The sequence below is a fragment of the Eptatretus burgeri genome, chromosome 8, assembly GCF_056783735.1.
Source record: "Eptatretus burgeri isolate ZD-2024b chromosome 8, Ebu_testis_v1, whole genome shotgun sequence".
NCBI lineage: Eukaryota > Metazoa > Chordata > Myxini > Myxiniformes > Myxinidae > Eptatretus > Eptatretus burgeri.
In genome coordinates, this window is record NC_140968.1 from 73,743,694 (window position 1) to 73,762,036 (window position 18,343).

An 18,343-nucleotide genomic window follows, 5' to 3' on the forward strand; every position below is an offset into this window, starting at 1 on the left:
AAGTGTCCACCCCCTTTATAATAGCAATTGTAAACCAGAAGGGCACTTGGTAGAGTGTAAACCTCTGCTCTATAATGCCTGAACCACGAGAACATATCGGGCACAATATATTTTTCAAATATCATGCGATACAGGACTATATCGTTTTTGAGACCTATCTCTCAATGGTGAAGAATCACTTTAAAATTAAATAATTCTCATATTCAGATTTGGATCTTCACCAAAATTGTATTGCTCCTTTCTTCTTTGTCACACACCCAACATGTCCACAAAGTTTCATCCGAATCCGTCCACAACTTTTTGAGATATCGTGCGACGTATCGGTTGTGAAGAATCACTTTAAAAATCATCAGATCCGCATCCGGATCTTCATCAAAATTGAATCATTTCTTCCTTGTCACACACCCAACATCTCCACCAAGTTTCGTTCGAATCCGTCCACAACTTTTTGAGATATCGTGCTATATATCCTTTTTGCCCGATCTCTCAATGGTGAAGAATCACTTAAAAAAATTCTATTAGTCGCATCTGGATCCGGATCTTCACCAAAATCTAAACAATTCGTCCTTGTCACACACCGAACCTGTCCACAAAAATTCATCCAGATACGTCAGCAACTTTTTGAGATATCCTGTACACAAACTGACAGACAAATATACAGAAAGGGGTGAAAACATAACCTCCTTCACCTTCACTAACGAAGGTAATTAGCTCAGGTGTAACCAATCAATTTCAAAACCACACACCAAGTTCATTGGACTGTACTCGTGTAAATTTGAAGTGATTCTGAATATTTCAGAATAAAATCAGCTGTTCCTGTAGGTTTCCTCTACTGGGCAGTGCATTTCACAGCAAAGACTCAACCATGGAAACCAAGGAGCTTTCAAAAGACCTCTGGGATAAAGTTGTAGAAAGGCATATATCAGGGGATGGGTATAAAAATATTTCAAAGGCCTTGAATTTCCCTTGGAGCACAGTCAAGAAAATCATTAAGAAGTGGAAGGTATATGGTATCACCAAGACCCTGCTTCAATCAGGCCGTCCCTCCAAACTGGATGAGCAAGCAAGGAGTAGACAGATCAGAGAGGCCATCAAGATGCCAATGGCAACTTTGAAAGAGCTACAAGCCTTTATAGCAAAGACTGGTCACTGTCTGCACGTGACAACAATGTCCCATGTCTCCACAAGTCTGGCCTGTATGGTGGGATGGCAAGAATGAAGCCATTACTCAAAAAGCCCACCTTGAGTCCCATTTGAGGTTTGCAAAAATCACTCTGGAGATTCTGAAGCCATGTAGCAAAATGTTTTGTGGTCCGACAAAACCAAGATAGAACTTTTTGGCCTAAATGCCAAACGTTATGTTTGGTGCAAACCCAACACAGCACATCACCCGAAGAACACCATCCCTACTATGAAGCATGGTGGTGGCAGCATCATGTTATGGGGATGTTTCTCATCAGCTGGGACTGGGGCACTTGTCAGGCTTGAAGGGAAAATGGATGGAGCAAAATACAGAAAAATCCTTGAGCAAAACCTGCTCCCCTTTGCAAGAAAGCTGAACTTGGGATGACAGTTCACCTTTCAGAATGCCAACGACCTGAAGCACACAGCCAAAGCGACACTGGAGTGGCTAAGGAACTAAACGATAAATGTCCTTGAGTGGCCCAGTCAGAGCCCCAACCTAAGTCCAATCAAAAATCTGTGGCATGACTTGAAGTTTGCTGTCCATCAACGCTCCCTATGTAACTTGACTGAGCTTGAACAGTTTTGTACAGAAGAATGGGCAACTATTGCCAATCATGGTGTTTAAACATGGTAAAGACCTATCCCAACAGACACAGCTCTAATTGCTCTCAAAGTTGCTTCCACCAAGTATTAACTCAGGGGGGTGGACACTTGTCCGACCAAGATATTCTAGTTTTGTATTGGTTCACGAACGCTAGCCAGAGTGACCACTATATTCATTATGTCTGTGTGTCTGTCTGTCTGTCTGTCTGTCTGTGTGTCTATCTGTCCAGAGCATAACTCCGTGGACTTTGATCCGATCTTGATGAAACTTGGTTATGTGTTCGATATCAATGTCTAATTGTGTTTTTCTGGATGAGGGCGTGCAGCGCCCATTGTGTGCGGAGCCACGCCCAAAAAATAACCATTTTTAGGGGGTACTCGGATTAAAAATCTTTCTTCTCTGAGGGAATTGACTGAATGGAATGGGTTCTTCGGTATTTGAATAGCAAAATGCATTATCTAAAACTTGTCGTTGTCCGATTTTTCATTTTCGTCCCAAGGTCAAAAACTTAGAAAATTGCGAATTTTGACATAAAAATCATATGACCGCCCAAACTTTGAGAGCTCAGATGAGAATATTTTTTATGCATAATCTTGAGGTCATTCCCCACATAAAGTCTTGAAACCATTTTGCTCTATCTCGAACACCTTGCCCGTGGCGCCCCCTTCAAGTTTGTTTTTACGCTGATTTCATCAAAGTCTGGATAATCCGAGGAGTGTGAAATTCCATGTAGCCTATATGACGTTATATTGTTCCTGGAATGTTCCGGAGGAAGTTTTGCACCAAAGGTCATAATCCTTGACCTTTGACCTCTAAAGGCCACAAATATCAAATTTTCAAAGTTGTGGGAATCGAACCGGGTTTTCAACCTTCTTCGACGAACTTACTCCAATAAGCTATAGCACGTATCCTGTTTCCTTATTTTAATGTCCACAACATTGTTTTGTGACCTTTAAAGGTTATGGAAAGGTCAAATTTTGAAAGTTGTTTTTAATTAATTCTATGAAATTTCTAGAATTTGTTTTTCACTTGGAGGTTGGGGGTTACGATGTGTAAATAAAGGTGGAAAGTGTCTGATTTAATGCAATTTAATTCCAGGCTTTAAGGCAACAAAAGATGAAAATTTGAAAGGGGGGGTGTACACTTTCCTTCGACACTGTATTTCCGATTGGCACTCGGTAATCACTTGCCAAGCCAGTTTTGTTGGAGTGCTTGCTTGAGTGCTTAAGCCACTTGGCAAGCGCTCACCAAGCTGCTTCATTGTTCATTTCAAAGCCACCAGAAGCAGACCCGTCACTTCACTGACGGAAGTGACGTGATTAGTAAACTTCAATCTTTGCGAAATTAGTAAAATTTAAAAAAACGGAATAAAAATTAGCTTTCGCCCATTAAAAATGTTGCGAATAATTTTTGAAATATTACCTGTTATTCTATCTCCTTTTCTCACCTGTGTTGATAGTAGAGCGACCTGTTTTGTGATGCTTTAAAAGGCGGTGTATAATCAGCGTTTTCTGAACCTAATTGATATGAGAAACGGGATTGAATGAGACTCACATTCTTATAAGTGAAGAAGATGAAGGAGGAAGACATTTTCTGTTCGGTTTTACATAGAACACAGTGGTTCAAAAGAAAACGTTGCTGTTTGGGTGTGTTCTATCGCCCCGGTAATGTCCTGGTATGCAACTTAACCTCCCCTCACGCTTCCTTCCCTTGCCCTTACGCTGCCGTCATTCCTCTTACGCCGCCTTCCCTTCCACTTATGCAGCCTTCACCTCCCCTCATGCTGCCTTCCCCTCCTCTAATGCCTTCTTCCCCTCCATTCCTCTAATGTCCCGTTCTGTGAGCTCGTGTGGCCGACCACTTCGCTGCTGAGCTGTTGTTGCTCATAGATGTTTCCACTTCACAATAACAGCACTTCCAGTTGACCGGGGAAGCTCTAGCAGGGAAGATATTTGACGAACTGACTTGTTGGAAAGGTGGCATCCTATGACGGTGCCACGTGGAAAGTCACTGAGCTCTTCAGTATGGCCCATTCTACTGCCAATGATTGTCTGTGGAGATTGCATGGCTGTGTGCTTGATTGTATACACTTGTCAGCAATGGGTGTGGTTGAAATGGCTGAATCCACTAATTAGAAGGGGTGTCCTCATACTTTTGGCCATGTTGTATATCTTTATAAGCCATGCTTACATACGTATTTTGTTTGAATGCAGATATGTACTCAGGGGGTAAAGTTAGGGGTTGGGGGTTGTGTAGTGTGACTGGAGATCACGCAACAGCAAGACCTACAGTCCATGATATAACCCAGGGAGGGTTGGGGTTGCGGGTGTTTGCAGGGGGAAATTATGATGGAGGGCGGTAATGGGTGGTGGGGATCCGACTCGGAGCTGGGACATTCATGTGGACCCCGATGATATCACATGAAATTACACGACGAATGCGTAAAAATTCTCATAAATCGTCGAGGTTGCGATGGAACTATTCTGGCTTCAATTTATTTAGTGTGCCTTCATTCAGGTACGAGGGGCGTTCGGTTCAGTAAGTTAAACGAACGAGACACACAATCGTCCAAGAAGACACCGCACCAACATTAAATCCTTTCTCATACTCCATAAAATAAATACATCTGGTGTATCTCGATGCAAGAACAGAACATTTTGAACGCCGCACTCAATGACACTCCGAAAGGACCATAACAGGGATAATTGCATCAAGTTGTATGTATTATATTTTAGTGAGAATAGCAAAAGTGTATGTTGTAAGTTTATTTCTAGAAAGTGAACTACCCTGTTGGAAAACCATACTATATCAGCCTGTTGGTATTCCCTGGCTCATGAGGGCACCAGGTTCGAATTCCACATTGCAGCGCGTTTGGCCCATTGTCTACTACTGTCCTTGATGTCTGTTAACGTCTTTCTTCTGCATCTGATACATTGCATTTCAAGGTCCTCCATGAGCCTTAAATCACTGTTGAATACCTCTGTGGATCCAGAAGGAAGCCTGTTACACCGGTTGTAACGGGATGAAATGTGGTTTCATCATTTTGACACGAAATCCAAATTAACCATGAAGTACGACCTGGAAGCAAACTGATTTTCCTCCATGGAAATTCCGAGTCCAAACCGTACCTGTGAAGGTCATGGGCCCCATCTTCTGGGATTCTGAAGGATTATTAGCAAATCACTGTGACTGTGGGATGAAAAAAGGTCTCCAAAAGTTTTGGTTTTCATCACCTATCACTGGATCATTAACAGCCACAATGATTCCAACCTTCTTGTGGGGTCGTTGGGGGAAGGTTTTGAGCAAGTCTTTCACGAACAAACTGGCCACGTCTAACGTTCGACCGAAAGTGATTGGAGCAGAGATTTGTAATTTGTTGATGGTGAAGTAATTGTGAAAGGCATCTAAATAAGTCTCAGACAAGGGCAGAAGGGAGTCTCTGAGAGGTTTAATAGGAACACCATGCCGGTCACCAAAATACCAACAACTGCCCTCGATACCCGTCAGGGCCTCCGATAGGTGCCCCCGGAGCCCGCAGCAAGAGGGGACCACCCGTAAAGAGGGGCCTCCCACATCAGTTTGTCAGGGCCTCCGGTAGGTGCCCGCAGAGCCCGCAGCAAGAGGGGACCACCCGTAAAGAGGGGCCTCCCACATCAGTTTGTCAGGGCCTCCGGTAGGTGCCCGCAGAGCCCGCAGCAAGAGGGGACCACCCGTAAAGAGGGGCCTCCCACATCAGTTTGTCAGGGCTTCCGGTAGGTGCCCGCAGAGCCCACAACAAGAGGGGACCACCCGTAAAGAGGGGCCTCCCACATCAGTTTGTCAGGGCCTCCGATAGGTGCCCGCGGAGCCCGCAGCAAGAGGAGACCACCCATAAAGAGGGGCCTCCCACATCAGTTTGCCAGGGCCTCCGATAGGTGCCCGCGGAGCCCACAGCAAGAGGAGACCACCCATAAAGAGGGGCCTCCCACATTAGTTTGTCATGGCCTCCGGTAGGTGCCCGCGGAGCCCGCAGCAAGAGGAGACCACCCATAAAGAGGGGCCTCCCACATCAGTTTGTCAGGGCTTCCGGTAGGTGCCCGCAGAGCCCGCAACAAGAGGGGACCACCCGTAAAGAGGGGCCTCCCACATCAGTTTGTCAGGGCCTCCGATAGGTGCCCGCGGAGCCCGCAGCAAGAGGAGACCACCCATAAAGAGGGGCCTCCCACATCAGTTTGCCAGGGCCTCCGATAGGTGCCCGCGGAGCCCACAGCAAGAGGAGACCACCCATAAAGAGGGGCCTCCCACATTAGTTTGTCATGGCCTCCGGTAGGTGCCCGCGGAGCCCACAGCAAGAGGAGACCACCCATAAAGAGGGGCCTCCCACATTAGTTTGTCATGGCCTCCGGTAGGTGCCCGCGGAGCCCGCAGCAAGAGGAGACCACCCATAAAGAGGGGCCTCCCACATCAGTTTGCAAGACTTTCAAAGCATCTTGAAAGTGCAGTTGTGCAACATAGGTGTTTCCAATATCACTAGCCATGTATTCCTACCGGCTGCCAATCGCTTCACTGATCACGTTTAACGAAGAGACATCATGTTGCACTTCACAAACATATTGCACATCTATCTGTAGATCTCAATGAGGATGAAAAATACAGTGAAACACACAAAAAAAAAACAGACCTTTCATAGCACAGTTGTTTTGTTGTTGTGGAGGTTGTTGTTGTTTTATCCATTCTAAAGTGGTGGGAGGTTTCATAAAATTTCTCAACATAACTAGCTAGCTCTTACCATAATTCACGGACCGGTGCTTGAGTGATTGTTTGTGGGTTTGTTTGTTTGTTTGTTGCGCTACTCCGACAGTTCGAGCCCAATTACAACCAGACTTGCTACAGATGATCAGCATAACCCCCATTAATGTATGGGGGTGTTTTTATCTTTGCCGGTGGTCTTGGGGTGGGAGGACGATGCAAACTCTCGATGTAAATGTGTGTCGTGTAATGCCACCTCCAGGTGAGGGAGGGTGCATCACAAGTCTCCACCATTTACAGTTCCTGTCGCCACGTTTTTCAGTGCAGTGAGGTGTTTTGAATTATCAGCAGAAGGTATGTTTCTGCTTCATGCACGTAACCCAGGTTATTTCTTTTTCTTCTACAGAGCTGTCACTTGCCTATACACCGCCCAAATAATGGTATGCGTCAGATGAACACGTTGCATGGTGAGAACAAGATCACCCGGAGGACGGGTAGGTACCCTGCTGGAAATTTTAATTTCCGATCCGTCGGAAGTGTTTTAGTTCCACCCTTTCTCTCCGGCAGATTCATCTTTATTGGGTGTCACGTAAGAACGGTGTCTGTATTTGTTTACCTCACGAGTGTTTGTATTTTGCTACATGTTTTTTTGTCATATTAACCAATTCTCAAACCTCTCTCCCTCCTCAAAATCCTGGTGGCGTCTCATTAAGTCTGTTTCTGGTGTATGTTCCCCCTCCATCCCCTCCCTTACCTCAAATGGCCACACTGCTGGCACTGCACGTTGAAAGGCTGAATCCCTAAACTCGGTGTTTGCATCGAAATCTTGTGTTCCAAACCCATCGCTCTGTCTACCCACCTTACCCAGTCGCACCCAACTGTCCCTGGACTCTGTGTCCTTTTCTCCTGACAAGGTGGAGAGCTTGCTGTCAAACCTCGACTCAGATTCTGCAACCGGTCCAGATGGCATCAGCCCACGTGTCCTAAAAACCTGCTCTTCTGCTCTTGCTCACCCTCTCTCTGTTCTATTCACCCTCTCATTTGCTCAAGGTCATCTGCCATCTGCTTGGAAATTAGCAAACATCACTGCCCTGCATAAAAAAGGTGCAAAAGCAGATCCCTGTAACTCCAGACCAATCAGCCTTCTCCCAATCATCAGCAAGGTTATGGAATCCATCATCGCTTCAGACATTAAATCCTTCCTCTTCTCCAATGGCTTGATTCCCGATCTTCAATTTGGTTTCAGACCAGGTCACTCTACCCTGGATATGCTGATTCTGCTCTCCCAACAATTGATGGAGGTACTCAATGCCGGACATGAAATCAGAGCCGTATCCCGAGATATATTGCATGCCTTTGACACGGTCTGGAACCCTGCCCTGCTCACCAAACTCTCTTCCCATGGTATCCAAGGCCATGGTTCGCAGACTTCCTCTCCTGTCACAGTCAACGTGTGGCCCTAAATGGAGTTCTTTCATCCCCTCCCCCTTCCTGTCCATGCTGGAGTTCCTCAAGGTAGCGTTCTGGGCCCTGTTCTTTTTCTGGTTTTTATCAATGATCTCTCCGACTCTCTGGAAAATCCTCTTTATCTCTTTGCTGTTGACTCCACCCTCTGCCGTACCATCGGTTATCCCTCAGACCGGTAAGCAGCAGCTTCTTCGCTCACTGCTGATCTGGGTAAAATTACAAACTGGTCCAACACGTGGAACATGTCTTTTAATCCTAACAAATCTCACATTCCCACTATGTCTCTCCGAAAGGACCGTTTAGAACCCCCCCGCCCCCACCTACTTTTGTCAACAATTTTTCCCACCAATTTTCACAACAACAATTTGGTTCTTTTCATTTTGGCCACCCCTTTGTCTGTATTTGTGTCCGTGTGCGAGGCCTCGACCATAGGAGTTATTTATTTATTATTGTTATTATTTCCTTTTACCTTATTGTCTTGTAAATATTTGTGTATGTTCATTTAATGTATTCCTTTTGAAGAAATTGTATTCGTGTAATTGTGGGTTTGCGGATAAACCCCCTGTGTATCCGCACCATTCCCAGTACTTCTCCGCCATCCGCCATTACCCTCCGCCATGCCCTCCGAGCATGGGTTAAAATCTCCATCGATCAACGTGTCCACCTCCTCTTAATAAGGAACCGCCCAGCCGTCCCGGGAGGCTGTCGGTGTTAATCGCCTGGCGACCACAAATTTGGGTCGGGGGAGTTAACTTGGGCTGACCACCCCCGCGACATATGCTTTCCCATTGATTTGGGGACCATTGTCATATTATCTTCACAAGCTCCTGGAAGACCGAATGTAAATGCTGTGACCTGTGCGACTGAAGCACTTGAGGTTCTGGTTAGCTTGTGGACTACTGGATATTTGGAGTGGTCATCCACAATTATGAGAAAGTCCTCACCATTCAATTCAAACAGTTCAGTTCCTAGCTTGGTCCAATATGTGATGGGTATTTTGTGAGGCTCAATTGGTTCCTTCTGCTGCTGAATCTGGTTTTCTTGGCAAGTTTCGCATATGCCTACAAACTTGGTTATGTCGTCGTTGAATTTTGTCCAGTATACAGAATTGCGAGCAAGACTTCTGGTCTTCTCCACTCTGAGGTCTCCAAGGTGAAGTTTGCTAAGTATGTCATCATGCAATGAATCCAGTATGAGGACTTGTCTTCCCTTGAAGATGACACCACTAGAAACACCAACTTCTTCCCTGAATGACCAATATGGCTGCAAGTCTCGCGGAAGTCTAGATCCGCCACTGAATGATCAGGTTTCCCTCTCGATGTTCGAATAGTTGGCTTGGGCAGTGGATAGATTCATTGATGCAAATGCAACTGGCTTGCCATTTTGCAGAAGACGTGCCCCAAGCCCATCCTGAGATGCATCAATTTCCAGGGTGGTCAGTATTCCTGGATTCTAGTATTCCAGGCAAAATTCAGCAGAGATTGAGTACTTTTGAGCAAAGACCACCCAATATATATATATATATATATATATATATATATATATATATATATATATTTATATATATATATATATATATATATATATATATATATATATATATATATATATATATATATATATATATATATATATATATATATATATATATATATATATATATATATATATATACAGACAGAAACATGACAGAAGTAAATAGGCACGATGATTTTAAAATAATTTATTTATTTAACATTTGATCCATTTTAATACATACACGAGTATTTGGGAGACTTGCCATTTGCAGATTTCAATGTTTTTACTCTTTTAGGTGTAGAACTGAAGAGTTCTGAAATTTTCTCTTGTGGGGTTTCTGCACAGGCTTCACGCAAAAAGTTTAGCAGTTCTGCCCGTGATGTTGGTTTCCCTGAATTTTTCCGCACAGCTCGATCCGATATGGCCCAGAGGTGTTCAATGGGATTCATGTCAGGAGACAACTTGGTCATGGAAGTTGCTTGATCCCATTTCTGTCCTGCCATTCTTTGGTCCTTTGTGCAGTGTGGCATGGAGCTCCATCTTCCGTGAACAGGGTGTTGTTTTTGACCTTCTGACCAGTGGAGAAGACAGGGAGACGTCCATCCTCAAGGATAGAAATGTATAATCGTAGAGTTGATTTTGCCAACACACTCCATAAGCTCTGACCGACCAGCGCTCCAAATTACTACCAACACCATCACTGAAAACCACCGTGTTAGACAGTTGGCTGCAGTCGGTTCAAAGAGAATTCTTGACTGGGAAGTCTCCAGACCCATACATGTCCACTTGAAATTGAGCGAATTGGGGCTCTTCTGAAAAAAATGACAGTTTTCCAAAACTCCAAGGGTCTCTTAGCCATCTTGTCAACCCACTTCTTTCTCCTTTGAATGTTGGCTGGTTTAAGAAGAGGTTTTCTCCTCGCTGCTCTCCCAAAGTAGCCCAGTTGATGAAGGTACCGCACAACAGTTCTTGAGCTAACTTGGACCTCCTCTGCAACATCAGCTGCCTTGCAATGGGGAGTTTTCTCGATGGACCGCTTGACAGCTCGAAGACACCTTTCTGAGGACCCAGGTCGACCAGAATGGGAAGCTGTGGATTCCTTGCCTTTGCTGGTGAATTGCACAATCACCCGATTGACCGTCGGAAGTGGAATGCCAAGGTTCTGAGATATCTGACGCTGGCTGACTCCACCTTCCGATTGACCAACAATTCGTCCGCTTTGAAAATTGCAAAGTTTATGTGTTCCCTGGATTAGAGGTATAGTTAATTGTCATGCAAGACCCAGGAACTCGTTTCTGCAAATAAATCGTTGAATATTAGTACAAATCACTGAGTAAAACGTGCTTTATGCAGATGAAATGAATAAATTGAAGGTGTCCATTTACTTCTGTCATGTCTCAGTATAGCCTGGTGGTCTTCTTGCCATAAATATGGGACGTTCTTGCACAGCAGTTCTTGCAGAGGCAGAACTTTATCAGCGAAATTGGGTATGTATGCTGAGACAAAGTTCATGAGCCCAAAGAACTTCTGTGGGTCCTTGTCTTGTGGAGTGGGAATTGCATCGATGTCCTCTACTCATCCGGGGTCTGGGTGTATGTCAGTGTCTGAGTAGACCGAGCCAAAAAAAAATTAGATTTGGTTCACTTTGATTTGGCACTTCTCGCTGTTGAAAACCAATCCTTCCTGCTCAGTTGTTTCTAGTAGGCATAGTAGGTTAGCTTCATGTTCGTCCTTGGTTTGACTGTAAACAGCAATGCCATCGGCAATTCTCATGCATCCGGGGACTTGCTCGATGATATTGTCCATACCCTACTGGAAGATGTCCTGACTGACAGATAGCCTGAAGGGAAGTCGCTGAAAACAATACCGACCAAATGGTGTGCGAAAAGTTGTCTGTTCCTGTGATTCTTTATCTGGATAGACTGAGCAGTACCCTGCTTTCTTGGAGCAGCTTGGAGAAGAATTTGGCCTTAGTGAATGCTGGGTTAAGCTCTTCCAGGGTAGGTATCTTGTGTTGGCACCTTTTGAGACTGTTGTTGAGATGCTTGGGGTCAAGACATCGCCTTAAAGAACCATCTTTCTTGACAGTTGGGGTAAGGGAACAACACTAATCAGCATGTTATGTGATGTGTCATATGACACCATCTTGTTTCATCTTGTCAAGCTCTGCCTTCGGCCTAGGCTTCAAATGTATGCTATGTTTGTGTGGAGCATCAATGCTTGGTTTCGAGTCTTCTTTGATGTGAAGATCAACTGTAATCTTGAAGTTTCCAAGTGCGTCAAACAGTTTTGGGAACCGTCGTTTGAGGTCCTCCACAGAGTTAGTGCAAGTCGCAATCTCCTGTGGGATGCCACTTGAGGTGAGAAGGGTTGGTCACATCTTTGTGGGGACATTGGAAACGGTGTGTTTGCTTTCCCATCTGTTAACTTCAATGGTGAACTGACAGTATTGATGGTAACTACCTTGAGCTTCCTGCATGCAGGTAAACTGGCTATCACTGGGCCAGGTACGTCCACATCATACGTTCTTTCATTGGACCATTTTGAATCTTGATATCTGCACATGATTTGTATACACCTGAGTCATCTGATCTCAGAACCGTTGTTGGCTGTGAGCCTTGCTTTGGCTGGTTAGGGTGTGTCTTCCAGCGACCACCACACATCTGTCTGATACTTCGCAACGTCCTCCCCCCCCCCCCCGCCACCAAAATGGTGCCATTTCATCAAACAACCCTCTCAGTGAGGGTGTTCGCACTGGCACCAATGTCAGTCTTCGGCTTGAGGTGTCTCTTTCCTTGGATGTCAAGCCAGATGACATCTAGTGTGGTGAACGCTTCCTCTCTTTTTGATGCCTGTATGGGGGCCATGCACAGATCAGAGATGATGATGATGGAGTCGAACGAGCCAGCCTGTGCTTGTTCATCATCGTATTCTTCTGTTTGGTAGGACCGTTGCATTCGATCATTTCTCATGATGTCCATGTGCCTTGGAGTTTCACAGCTCATTGGTGTCGCTTCTTCTGCGCGGTTTTGCTTTTCCACGAGACGAGTTTTAGGCAAGTTGCTACCGTGTTGTTTACGCATTGATTTCCAGTAATATTTTGCCCAGTGACCCATTGAGCCCCATGCTTTGCACGTGTCGTTGTAAGTGGGGCACCTGCGCTTCTGGTGCATAAGACCACAATCGGTGCCTGTGTTAAGGGTTTGCTGGAAAGCATCCACTGTAGCACTGTGTCTACAAGGGTCTATAGCCACTTCTTATTGGCCGCCACGACCTCAAGTTTGTGGCCCTTGACGAGTCGCTCATCAATCGTGAAACCTATCGGTTTGTCGAGCAGGGCTTTTTGAAATGCATCAAACTGAGTGGAGGCAACGACCGGCTCGAGTACACGTTCATTTAGTTCAGCAGGCGGAAAGTTGCAGTGTTTGGCCTCATCGCGGCATATCGTGACAAACTCGTCCAATGCTTCGTTGTGCTGTTGCCTGCATCGCATTATCTCTAACCCATGAATGTGAAAATTAATCTTTGTATGTAGTTGGTTTTCAAATAACAACCATAATTTGTTAGGGTCATTCTGGTCATCCTCACCACAGACGGTGCCGTCAATAACTCGCCCTAATCTTCATTAAAGACATTGAGGTATCTTTATTGAACGTCCACCTGAGCGGTCTTCCAAGGGACGGTGGGTGCATCGGCCTGCCTGTGAAACACCAGGGTGGCCGTTTATAATTGGGTCGAGATTCGAACCCAGGTTTTGGCAGCACAGACACGAGTGGGCACACTTCTAAGCCATCCAGCCAGCCCAACGGTTCCATCAGCCGAGAATTGCAGAACATTTCTCTGTTTCGAGGTCTTGAAACTGGAAAGCCATTTCGATTTATCGCACACGGCATGATGACCGCAACGGACAAACTATATGCGTTTCCAACCAGCAAGCAGCTATCCTCGGACGCCTCAAATGAGTAACCATTGGAGTTGCCCCAAAGTGCACAGGAGACGCGAGTTTTTGCTCAGAAGAAAACACTTAATGCTTTATGGTTAAGGTGGCTGGCTTAAGATCTTTGGGTCTTGAGTTCGAGCCCCCTGTCGTACCGTTCAAATAACACCAGGTGGATTGACTCGGAATGTCATCCATCCAAGGTTGGCAAAATGAGCACCAGCTTACCGGAAACAGGCACTGCAGCAGCAGCTCAGCTGCGCTTCCAGAAATGATGCGGCCAGCAACCACAGGCCTCACACGAAACAACACCACCAATTAATGCAGTCATATCAGAGACAGCTCAATGTAAAGGCGATCATACTTTACAGGTTACGCTCAGATTTATAATGCCACGGTTTATACAATACCCCTTATTAAAGGGTGGACGAGACCCATTTGGAGACATCGATTTTGGCGCATTTTTATCTGCGACATTTCATGCCAAAAATGTCGGGGAAAGTGTAAATGTTTCACGCAGTTTGGGCTTTCGATGTCAATAACAAGTTGCCTTTCAAAAATCATTGTGGTCAAGGCCTAGCTGCAATGAATCGGTATCAAAGGCAAGAAATCAAAATGCTCTTTTGGTGCTGCTCAAAGAGTGCCGCCGATCACGTGGGCCGCGCGTCACAAAGGGCCCTTTGTTTAACAGAATCGAAACAATGGGCGGAAAATGGTGGTATTCCATCCGACAGAGAGACGTTTGGAGACTGGGATTTGCACCTTTCAGCACTGTTTATTTGTTTCTTTCACCTTCCTCACAGCTTTACACACACGGTTTTGGTGAAGTCGTGGTTTGTGTTTGGCCCTCGTTAACAAATCCTTCGGGGATTTTGTTCGCCGTCTAATGCAGTATCAACATGAGGACCCATTATTGTTCACTTGTATGATGAAACAAGCAAAATGATATTGATGTTTTGGAACATTTGTACGTGACTGCAGTAAATAATGAGTTGTCTACATATTACCTACGCAAAATGCCAGAACATTTGCTACCCCGTTCTCTATTATATTTGTCTCGATGTCGTCCGCCCCCTTATCCCCCTTGTGCACAAACAGCTCAAAAGGCAACCATGTGACCCTTGAGCTGCCGTGTCAGCCCTGTATTTCATTGAAAAGCAATAATTTGGATTACAAAGTCAACTTATTGTGCCCAGTATCTTAAGGATTTTTTTTTGATCTGCTTACAAGATGCAGCCATATTTTTGTTTCTGTGTGACAAAATATAACTTTTACAATGTCGATTCATTATAATCAGTGATCTTCATCAATGATCTCTCTCTCTCTCTCTCTCTCTCTCTCTCTCTCTCTCTCTCTCTTTCTCTCTCTCTCTCTCTCTGTCTCTCTGTCTCTCTCTCTCTCTGTGTCTGTGTCTGTGTCTGTGTCTGTCTGTCTGTCTCTCTCTCTCTCTCTGTCTCTCTGTCTCTCTGTCTCTCCCTGTCTCTCCCTGTCTCTCCCTGTCTCTTCCTGTCTCTTCCTGTCTCTCCCTGTCTCTCCCTGTCTCTCCCTGTCTCTCCCTGTCTCTCCCTGTCTCTCCCTCTCACTCCCTGTCTCTTCCTGTCTCTCCCTGTCTCTCTCTCTCTCTCTCTCTCTCTCTCTCTCTCTCTCTCTCTCTCTCTCTCTCTCTCTCTCTCTCTCTCTCTCTCTCTCTCTCTCTCTCTCTCTCTCTCTCTCTCTCTCTCTCTCTCTCTCTTCCCCATCTACTTTCTTCACAATCCTCTTCAGGATGTTTAGTCATTTAAACTCCTGGGTCTCACCATCAGCCAAGGTCTTTCTTGGGGAAACCACATTTAAAAGTTGGACTCCAAAGCCAGCCGCCAAATGAACATCCTCGGCATGCAAAGTTCTTACTTGACACATAAACTCTTATCCACCTCCACAACTTGATGGAGTATTGCTCTCCCCTCTGGGCTGGCTCTCCTCGTGGTTGAATCCAATGAACAAATATGCAAATCCTCTTCAAATTTCAAGTCAATCGGATGAAAATTGACAATTTTAGAAACTTTGCCTATGTTGACCTTTTCGCCTATGTTGACCTCAAAAATACTTGTTCATTGAATTCAGTAAGCTGATTTGCAAATCCTCTTCATTTTAAGTCGATGAGATGAAACTTGAGCATTTCAGAAATTACACCTAAGTTGACCTTTTGGTCGACGTTCTCAAAACTAATTGGCTGGTTGAATTCAATGACCTAAATTATAAATCCTCTTCAAATTTCAAGTCAATCAGATGAAAATTGAGGATTTTAGAAATACCACCTAAGTTGTTGACATTTTGGTCCATGTTGACCTCAAATAATTGGTGGTTGAATTCAATGAATAGCAACTCCACTTCAAATAAAGTCAATCGGATGAAAATTGACAATTTTAGAAATTCAGCCCGTGTTGACCTTTTGGCCGATGTTGACCTCAAAAATAATTGGTGGTTGACCTGGTTGATAAAAAGTTATGCAAATCCTGTTCAATTATCCTTGTCAATAGGATGAAAATTGAGGGTTTTAGAAATTTGACAGAGTTGTTGACCTTTGGCCTATGTTGATCTTTTGACCTCAAATACAAAGGCTTCTTACTTATGACGAACTCTACCATGTGATGAAGTTTCATGAAGATTGGTTGAAAATTGTGACCTGTATTTGATTGACATGCAACCAGACAGACAGACTAACACACAAGACCAACCAATATGCTTGAAAAATCTTCGATTTTCGCAAGTAACAGACAAACAAAGAAGAAGGCCTCAGGTGGCAGCTTCGAATTTTGCAAGTAACAAACAATAAAGACGTCGTGCAGAGCATGATACTTGCAAAATCCCCCCCCCCCCAAAAAAAATGTTGCCATGGATACATCAATTTATCCATCTCATTAACATTAATATTGATGATCTTGATCGAAGTTCAGGTCAATTGGATGAAAGTTGATTACTTTTCAGATGACTATTGATGATTTTGGAAGTTTGATCTCGAGTTGACCTTTGACCTTTTAACCTCAAAATATGTGGTTTGCAAATTCAGTGACCCAACATGGAAATCGAGTTTAACTTTCAGTCAATCGGATGAAAAATGATTTTAGACATTTGACCTCAAGATGACCTTTGACCTCAAAATCAAGAGGCTTCTCTGTTGGGATTATCTTTACAAGTTGATAAAGTATCATGACGATCGGTTTCGAATTGTGACCTGCAGGTGATTGGCAGACAAACAGACAAACAGACAGAATAACACAAACAAGTGACCAATATACTTGCAAATCTTCGTTTTTGCAACTTACAGACAGACAGGATAAAACACGCGACCAACCAATATACTTGAAAACTATAACGGCATTCTTCGATATCGTGACGTTGATAGATATGCTTCCACCCACATTATTACATCATTGTACATATTGTACCAAGTTTGATATAAATCCCTTACCTGACATGACCTCTGACCCCATAATCTAATCAGTTAATGTATATATCATTACACATACTTAGTCCAAGTTTGATTAAGATCCCTTCAGCTGTTCTTAAGTTATCAAGGGAACAAAAACCGATCACGGACGGATGGCTGGACAGACAGACAGACAGATAGATGGACAGACGTGGACAACCTGAAAACATAGCGCCTCCAGCGACTTTGTCGTCGGACGCATAAAAACTTTGATTTTCTTAACTAACGAACAGGCAAACATACAAACAAGGGTGAAAACATAACTTCCATCCACCTTTGGTGGCGGAGGTAAAAATAAGGGGTTAGTAACAGACCGTGTGCACCCTACAGAAACCTAGCAGGGGCAAGATCAGGGGGCAGAGCATGGAAAGGGCAGAGTGTGCAAGACCAGAAAGGAGGGGGTAGAAGACCGTGAGACCACCGACCTGTCTCTGATGTGAAAGTGATTGGGGTCAACTTGGAAGGAGGCCAATGGAGGTATAGGGAGGAATGGGTTGAGAAGGAAAATACATTTGAGAGGAGGCAATTGGAGTTAATAGACGGGGCATGTAATATCAAAATTACGCCATAAATATATTGCCAAATTTGACGTGTCGACTGTCACATGGATGCGATGCTCGGCTGAAAACCAGAAACCAAAGTTTGACAGACTCGGAGCGCCATCAGCTGCCCATTTTGGTTTAGCACAGTATAAACTCAGAGGTGGCACACCGTGGAAAAGAAACAGGCAAGTCGGTAAAGAACGGCAAGAAATGCATTGGGTGATTTGCCAACAACTACATTTTTTCCTTAGCCAGTCGGTAGTCTTGTGTTGGCTTCATTGTTAAGGTGGCTGCCTTAAGATCCTTGTCCACAACTTTTTGAAATGTCATGTTATATTATATATCGTTTTTGGCCCCATCTCTCAATGGTGAAGAATCACTTTTAAAATTCTAGGATCAGCATCCGGATCTTCACCAAAATCGAATCATCAAGTCTGTGTCACATACCCAAACTCTCCCACAAATTTCGTCCGAATCCATCCACAACTTTGAGATATCCTGTTCACAGACAGAGTTGGGTGAAAACGTAAAGTCCATCCACCTTCGGTGGTGGAGGTAATAAGGTATAAAGATAGTGATTGCGATCATCATGGTACTCAATCTGAGTAGATGCCTGATTGCAAGTCAAGTCAGACAGTCTCCATCTGTGTCACTTTATCGACAATATAATTGCAACTTAAAACAAAAAAAAAAAAAAAAAAATTTTGTTATTTATTTATTAACATGCATTGGTATCCAAAGTTCAGAATGTTTTTTTTTTTACACACAAATTATAGGTGGATACTTAAACAAAAAAAGGTAAATTACATGCTGAGATATTTTGTTTTTATCACTTCCTTTCTGGTGTTCTGATTTTCCTTCTCCACTATGCCCCTCCGATCTGTCACAAACAG

General features: G+C 44.3%; 1 long non-coding RNA gene across 3 annotated transcripts in view; it reads left to right on the forward strand.

The window, feature by feature from the left end:
• Nucleotides 1–18,343, forward strand: part of LOC147022043 (uncharacterized) — a 135,098-nt gene that overhangs the window by 110,021 nt on the left and 6,734 nt on the right. For all 3 annotated transcript variants that reach the window (XR_015060618.1, XR_015060620.1, XR_015060619.1), the window contains one exon: nucleotides 6,924–7,011. This is a non-coding gene — a long non-coding RNA (uncharacterized LOC147022043). The remainder of the gene's footprint in view (nucleotides 1–6,923; nucleotides 7,012–18,343) is intronic.